Source organism: Bos javanicus, chromosome 9, assembly GCF_032452875.1.
Source record: "Bos javanicus breed banteng chromosome 9, ARS-OSU_banteng_1.0, whole genome shotgun sequence".
NCBI classification, from domain to species: domain Eukaryota; kingdom Metazoa; phylum Chordata; class Mammalia; order Artiodactyla; family Bovidae; genus Bos; species Bos javanicus.
The window spans coordinates 75,721,196-75,728,421 of record NC_083876.1 but is presented as its reverse complement, the minus strand read 5'-3'; the positions used below and the strand labels follow the sequence as shown (position 1 = coordinate 75,728,421).

General features: G+C 43.0%; 1 non-coding gene across 1 annotated transcript; it reads left to right on the top strand.

Annotated features, from left to right (window-relative positions):
• Positions 1 to 490: 490 nt before the first annotated feature.
• TRNAC-GCA (transfer RNA cysteine (anticodon GCA)) lies at positions 491 to 562 on the top strand. The gene has a single exon. It is a non-coding gene; the product is annotated as a tRNA-Cys (tRNA).
• The last annotated feature ends 6,664 nt before the right edge of the window (positions 563 to 7,226 follow it).

Below are 7,226 nucleotides of genomic sequence, written 5' to 3'. Positions count from 1 at the left end.
AGAGTAGAGATACTTCAAAGCTTCCTCTAAGTGAGCTTTACCCACTCCCTCTCTAGCAAAACTCCTTGGCTCCTGGCCTGTATGACCTTAGCTTTATTCAGGAAATTCTGCCTAAGAGGCCTCAGAAGAGAGGCTGGTAAACTTGACATCCTATACACAGCTAAGTTATTTGCTAATAGGTTTGGGGATAGAGGAGGAGAGAGTAATCTATACCAAAGAACTGGGCCATTTGGGTAGAGTGGTTTTGGGCCATTCATCAAAAGTCATCACATCATCTAGCTCTCCTATAATTAAGACAGTGGTTATACTAGCTGTGAAGGTGAAGGTTGCTCCTTTTCATCAAATTCAAGCTTTCTTAGAGAAAGGTAGGAGGGCTATGTCTGATCAGAAATGGGTGAGTAGTATGTAACTGGTTGACTTTAATTTCCTTGGGCAAGGAAGCATTTGATATCATATCAACCCAGCACTTAGACAGTTTTTACATTCAGCTTCCCAGGTGGCTCAGATGGTAAAGTATCTGCCTGCAATGCAGGAGACCCAGGTTCAATCCCTGGATTGGGAAGATTCCCTAGAGAAGGGAATGGCAACCCACTCCAGTATCCTTGCCTTGGGAATCCCATGAACAGAGGAGCCTGATGGGCTATTATCCATGGGATCGCAGAGTCGGACATGACTTAGCAACTAACACTTTCACTTTCTTTCACTTTCTACAAAAAACAAGTGGTACAATTTATTGTGCTATTATGACTTACGTTTGTGCGTGGACGATGTAGCACTCTGAGAAGAAAGCAGAGAGGATGATGAGCAACTATAAAATGATGTCAATCAGGTAGAAAAGGTGGTCACATTCGCCTTGGGCAGCAGAGGCTATGGCACAGGCTCTCCTTAGCAGCCAGGGCTGTACCTTGTGTCTTCCTGAGACACTTTGAATTTACCTGGATTTCAAGTGCAATCTGGATACCAGGAGTGTTAAAAGCTCCTCGGATGAGTTGAGCTGAGAACCCCTGTTTAGGGGGCAGTAGGCCTGATTGTGAAATGAGAAAAGCCTTCAAATGGAAAATGAACTAGGTCTCCTCGCTTCACCCCAAGAAAAGAATCAGCGCTAGTGCTAAGGGGTGATATGAAGGCTTATCTGGGCTCAAAGGAAAGAAGAATATTTGAAAAGCTTTGAGCTGTACTGAAAATGGAAGTAGTTTAGTGGTAAAGAAGCTTTGATCTCTAGAGGTGGTCAAGGAGAAGATGGACAACCATCACCCGGGAAGGTTGAACTTGGCCAGTGAGGGCCCCCTGTGCCAGGAGGACCAGAAGCATCATTCAGCCCCCTCACCCTTCATCAGAGCAGCTAAACTTTCTTTTTTTAATATTGGGTTTCCCCATAAGATTTCCTTTGAAGAAAGAGACCTGCTCAAAAAAAAAAAAAAAAAAAAGCTTGAAGAAAGAGACCTGCTCAAAAAAAAAAAACCTTTAAAGTCACTCAACTAATTGACCTTTATAACTATTACCAGCTCTGAAATTCTACAGTATTTAATCTTGTTTGATATTTTCTAAGAAATAAAGCTACTGATTGATCCATTCTTCCGAAGTCTGAGGTGGCAAAGAAGGAGTTCGTGAAAGGGATGGAAAATGTGACTAGGAGGAGGGGGGCGCTGCTCTCAGCAGAGGGCCAGATGCAAGAGCCCTTAACCCTATGTAAGCTTGCAATCAATCAGAGTCTCTGGGGATGCTGTGTGGTGATAGCTATTCATGAAACACAGCAAGGTTGAGAGCCATGGGCTCCATGGGTGAGCTGTGAGAAGCGTTCTATTGTACATGGAGCCAAACATGGCAGGCAGCCTCCAACACTGTGCTTCTTAAACTTCAGGTGCATCATATTCACCTGGATGGCTTATGCAAACATAGATGACTGTGCCCCACCCCCAGAGTTGCTGATTCAGTGAGCCTGTGACCAGGCGAAGAGTTTACATTTTTAACAAGTTGCAGGTGATGCCAATACTTCTGGGGAGCACTATCAGAGAACCACTGCCTGACAAAAGGGGTTTACTTTAGACCTGCAAAGAACCTCCTCGTGGTGGGACGGTGAGTCACAGTATGTGGCAGCCTTGAGAGGATGGGATAGTGCACTTAACCACTGTGGTCTTCCTTGCAGAAATATACTCACCTGACAGGAGCCTGGTGGGCTGCCGTCTATGGGGTTGCACAGAGTCGGACACGACTGAAGCAACTTAGCAGCAGCAGCAGCAGTGTATCACCCAGGTGGCGCTAGTGGTAGAGAAACTGCCTGCCAATGCAGGAGAGGTAAGAGATGTGGGTTCAATCCCTGGATCAGGAAGATCCCCTGGAGGAGGAAATGGCAACCCACTCCAGTATTCTTGCTTGGAAAATTCTATGGGGCAGAGGAGCCTGATGGGCTACAGTACATAGTGTTGCAAAGAGTTGGACATGATGAAGTGACTAAGCATAGTCTAGTCATAGGGGAAACATCAGACATATCAATTGAGGGACATTCTACAACATACCTGATGAGTAAACCTCTCAAGATCATCAAAAACAAGGAAAGTTCGAGAAACTCTCATAGCAAGAAAGCCTAAGGAGATGTTAGACAACTAAATGTTACGTGGTGTTCTGGGTGGGATCTTGGGACAGAAAAAGAGATATTGTGGAAAAATTGAGAGAATGATGCATTAATATTGATTCATTTGTTGTGACAAATGTACTGTAATATGATAACATTGGAAACTGACTCCTCTTCCTTTCTCACACTGCAGCCACACAGTAGGAATATAATCCTAGATAAGAAAGGCAACTGTCCCAGTGACTTAAAATTCTTAGTAGAAATTTCCAACACTTCGATTCTCCTCATCTGGAAATCATTATCATGGTGACCCATCTTTCTCTTTCCCTGCCTTCTTTTTTTGCAGTTCCAAGACAATGTGCTCAAGGTGGTGGTTGAAATGAAGGGCAGTCAGAGTCCTTTCCCCAGACAATATTTTGCTGCTGGTGTGTAATTATGGGTGACCTTATTTCACTGGCTTTGAGAGTGAGCTTTATCAAATTCCTCATGTATCATTCAAGTTTTAAAGTGTCTTTGGAACACTGCACTGTGGGCTCATGGTGTGTGTGTGTGTGTGTTGGGAGGGGTTGTGTAGCACAACCACTCTCTAGACCTGTATGTTTGTTACTCACCCAGTATTCACGTTGCATCTCCAACTTGGCTTTAGGTCCCCTCAGCCTTTTGGATGCTTATTGTTTACAGTTCCTGCCATGGTATCTGACGAGGTTCCAGACAATAAGTATCAACCATACCTGGTAAGGAGATAATACTGATTCAAGGGAAACTGAATACCTCATGTACAGTTAGAATGGATTGGTTGATTTGGATCATTTATTTTTCCTTTTCAAGTGACTGAACTATACATTTGCAGGAGTTTAGTGAGGGTCTCATAGGTCCCCCTGGGGATTGGCAGTGGCTGAACTGATAGCTTTAAGGAAGAAGCTTAGATACCTAATTCATCTTCCATCTAGGCAGGGGCTCCCAGGGGATAAGACTGCAGAGTTACATGTGAAATGCAAAATTTGAAGCAGAAGGCTCTCATCACCTGGAATTTTCTCTCCCTAAAATTGAGCAACAATACTGGAAATAGTGACAACATACAAGAGTTCGTCTAGGGCACCAGGCGCCATTCTAATGGGTTCATTTCAGCCCCACAGAGGCACAGAGAAGGTAAGTAACTTACTTAAGCTCATGCAGCTTGAAGTGGAGCCAGGATTCTGGTCTGGGTCATCTGGCTCCAGAGCCCTTTCTGTAAACTATAAGGTTTGTGCATCTCTCTTAGAGAGGACACTAGGAGCTGTCCCACTCTTGACTAGCCTGACTAGAGGGTCCAAGATCTGGACTGGAATTTCCCAGAGAATGTCACAACTGTCTAAGGCTAGGAGAATGTTCTATCACTTAGCTGTACTTCATATAACTATCACCAGCATCACCCCTAGCAACTGGTAAATATTGATTAAGCTTCTGTTCCATGCCAGGTAACATGGATACAAAGATGAAAAAGAGATGGTAGGACTGCCCTTGAGAAATGTAGAGGAGATAAACACCCAAGCAAACAAGCCAACAAAATCCCAAACAGCCCCCAGTAAAGGCCAATAGAAAGAGCTCCAGTGAGTAAAGGACTCGCCTTGCCCTTGGGGAGGGTAGACAGTAGATGACTCCTTTCCTCTCTCATTTAGTTTTCCTCCAGCTACTTCCCTGATTTCTTCTACTTACAACTAACAAGCTTAAATGGAAGAGATTTGAAGTTCTGTGCAAGGTGCTGGGAGGTTTAGAAGGGCAGTATTCTGTTCACCTGGTAAATATGAGAGGCTCCAGCTCAGCAGATGCCTATTTGCCCTCCTCCTCCCAGGAAACAGGGAACATTTACATCTTTGTTCCTTCTTCCAAGGCAGGAATCTTGGGTTTCCTCTGAAAGCTCCTCTGGCAGGCTTGCCTGGCTGTGCGTCCATGTCTACCGCCAAAACAAACATGTTGCAGGGGTGTTGTTCATGCATTGCCCTCGAAAACTCTTGCTGTCACGGGATCACCCTCTTCCTGCTGATGGATGGTCATTATCTGACTCTGTTGCCATGGAGAGGGATGGACTCAGGTGTGTTTTTCAAGCCTGCATACTCCCACTGGGGCTGCAACAAGGATGCTTCTGTACGTCATGTTTGGCAAGCCTGTGGCAGGCTGTGGCCAGGCTTTTCCTGCAGGTCAAACCTAATCAACTGATCAGCTGCAGATCATATCAAGACCTCTGCTTGATACGTTATTAGTGACAGACATGCTTCCATAATGAATATCATGATGTCATTTGACCATAACGTTGTTGAGGTGGGGAAAGAAAACACTCCAGTCATCAGACTTGGGATGAGAAGGGCTTGTGTTCACAGAAACACAACTTCACGTCACTGTTTCTCACGAAGGACTGTTTTGTTTTTGAAGACTGCTGCTCATCCTCTGATGTTGATTTCCTATGTTACAACGACCTCGATTCGTATGCCCTGGCAAGCAGCACAAGCACTGTTTCCTGTTTCTGAACTTGTAGACAACCATCCATACGTCTCATGGTTGTCAATTCAACCAGATAACTGTGGCACCTCCTTGATGCTTTTTTAAAGGACCTTGGAAATGAAGTTTTTAATTTTTTTGGATAGGGTATTCTTAATTCATTTGGCTAAATTTTCATATGACTAATAATCTAAAATGAAAGTAAGTATAAACTTGTGTCCCTGTTTCTCAGGCCTGAAAACTCAGTAGTGACAAGACTGCAGATATGTAGATTTTAAAGCAATAAATGTTTTGTAGTTTTTCTTATTTGTTTGTTGAGAGCAAAGGAGTAGCATCAGTCTTGTTTTCATTTGACCCCCCAAACAGGAAAATGATTACAGGTTAGTCATTGAGAACAGTCAATGGGGACTATGCCCACATTGTATAGGTCAAAAACATGTGAATAGTTTTCACAATCTGTGTACACTCTTGCGATGAAGTTGCTTCATTTATTGGTGAATGTTACTTATGTAGTACTACTATAGGGCAAAAACTAAACTAGGTTTATTCTATTCAGATATTAACATTTTTAAATGATTAAAACATATACAAAGCATATATAAATATATATATATACTTATCCAGCAGTTTGGAACATGCTTTAAAGCAGAGGGGAGAAAGGTCACTTGGAGATAACTGCCATTAATAGCCTATATTCTTGCATTTTGTTGACTCTGTGTGCATGTGTGTGTGTGCATATTTTAAGCAAAGCTGGCAATATACTCTTTATACAATTTGTTGTTTTTTTTGGTTTAACTTTCACAAGCTCTTCATAAATAAACTTTTTGGTTATAAAACATTTATATTATTTGTAACAGAAGATCTTTTCTTTTTTTTTATAAGCATCCTGCATGGATCACAGAGTCCATTTCTAAGTCAGAAGTCTGTCTTGACCACACTCACCAAAAGTTCTTTGGAAAAGTTAATCTCCCTTGTGTTTTAGATGATTCTATCATTCTCTTAGAGATATAAACACACACACACACACACACACACACACACACACACACACATCATTATCACCCTGGAGCCCGACACAGGCTAAACCCAAGGATGTGGGCTTCTGGTTTTCAGTCCCCCTTGACAACTGTGCCCATGCTCCTTGCATGCCCTAGTGATACACACAGAATGTCCTCCCACTGGGTAGATTTTCCCATCTTTACTAAGGAATTCAAGTCCTGGTGCCTAATATTGAACACTTAGCTCCCCTTATCACCATCATGGCCATTCTCCCAATCTGGAAAGATCTCTTCTTGATGGAACCCACTCCCTCACATCTGTCTCTTCCTTCCCCAGGAAAGTAATTCTAGTTTGTTTCCTATTAGGTCCAATTCTGCCAATAGAGTCTTGGTTCTCTTTATTGTCACTTAGAAACACAAAGACTCTCTAAGTTGAGTTGGAAGGGAAGGGTGAGAGTTGCTCAAGGAAGGGAAGATGAGCAAAGCCTGGATCTGCAGACTTCCATGTGCTTGAGAAGGCAAAGAGAGTAAAATTACCTTTGGTATTCCTTTGAGTCTCCTCAGGGCTTCCCTGGAATTCCCAGGTGGTGCTAGTGGTAAAGAACCCACCTGCCAATACAAGAGACATAAGAGAGATGGGTTACATCCTTGGGTCAGGAAGATCCCCAGGAGGAGGGTATGACAACCCACTCCAGTATTCTTGCCTGGAGAATCCCATGGACAGAGGAACCTGGAGGGCTGCAGTTGCAAAGAATCGGACATGACTTAGTGACTAAGCAACAAAAAACAACAAACAGCAGATGATAAACAACATGGAAACTATTCTCCTAATAACTTAAGTGTTTATGTAATGAATATGACATAATTTTCAAACCATTACTTTTAGGATGAAATCTAAACTTTTTAACGTGATTTACAGCCTGCTACCTTTTGGCTCCTGCCCCACTGCTCCAGCTCTACTGAACTTCCAGACTCTCTAGCCGGTTTTTCCTCTAGGTCATGCATATGCTATTTTCTTTTGCTGAAATGTTCTTCCCTCTATCATCCCCATCTTCTGGTTAACTTCACACATTTTTCTCATTTTAGATTAAATGTCACTTCCTCTGGTTAGGTTCCCTGTCCTCTGAGGTCTTGTAGCAAATGTCATTAACTACTCGGTTAACTACTTATCTCCACCCAGA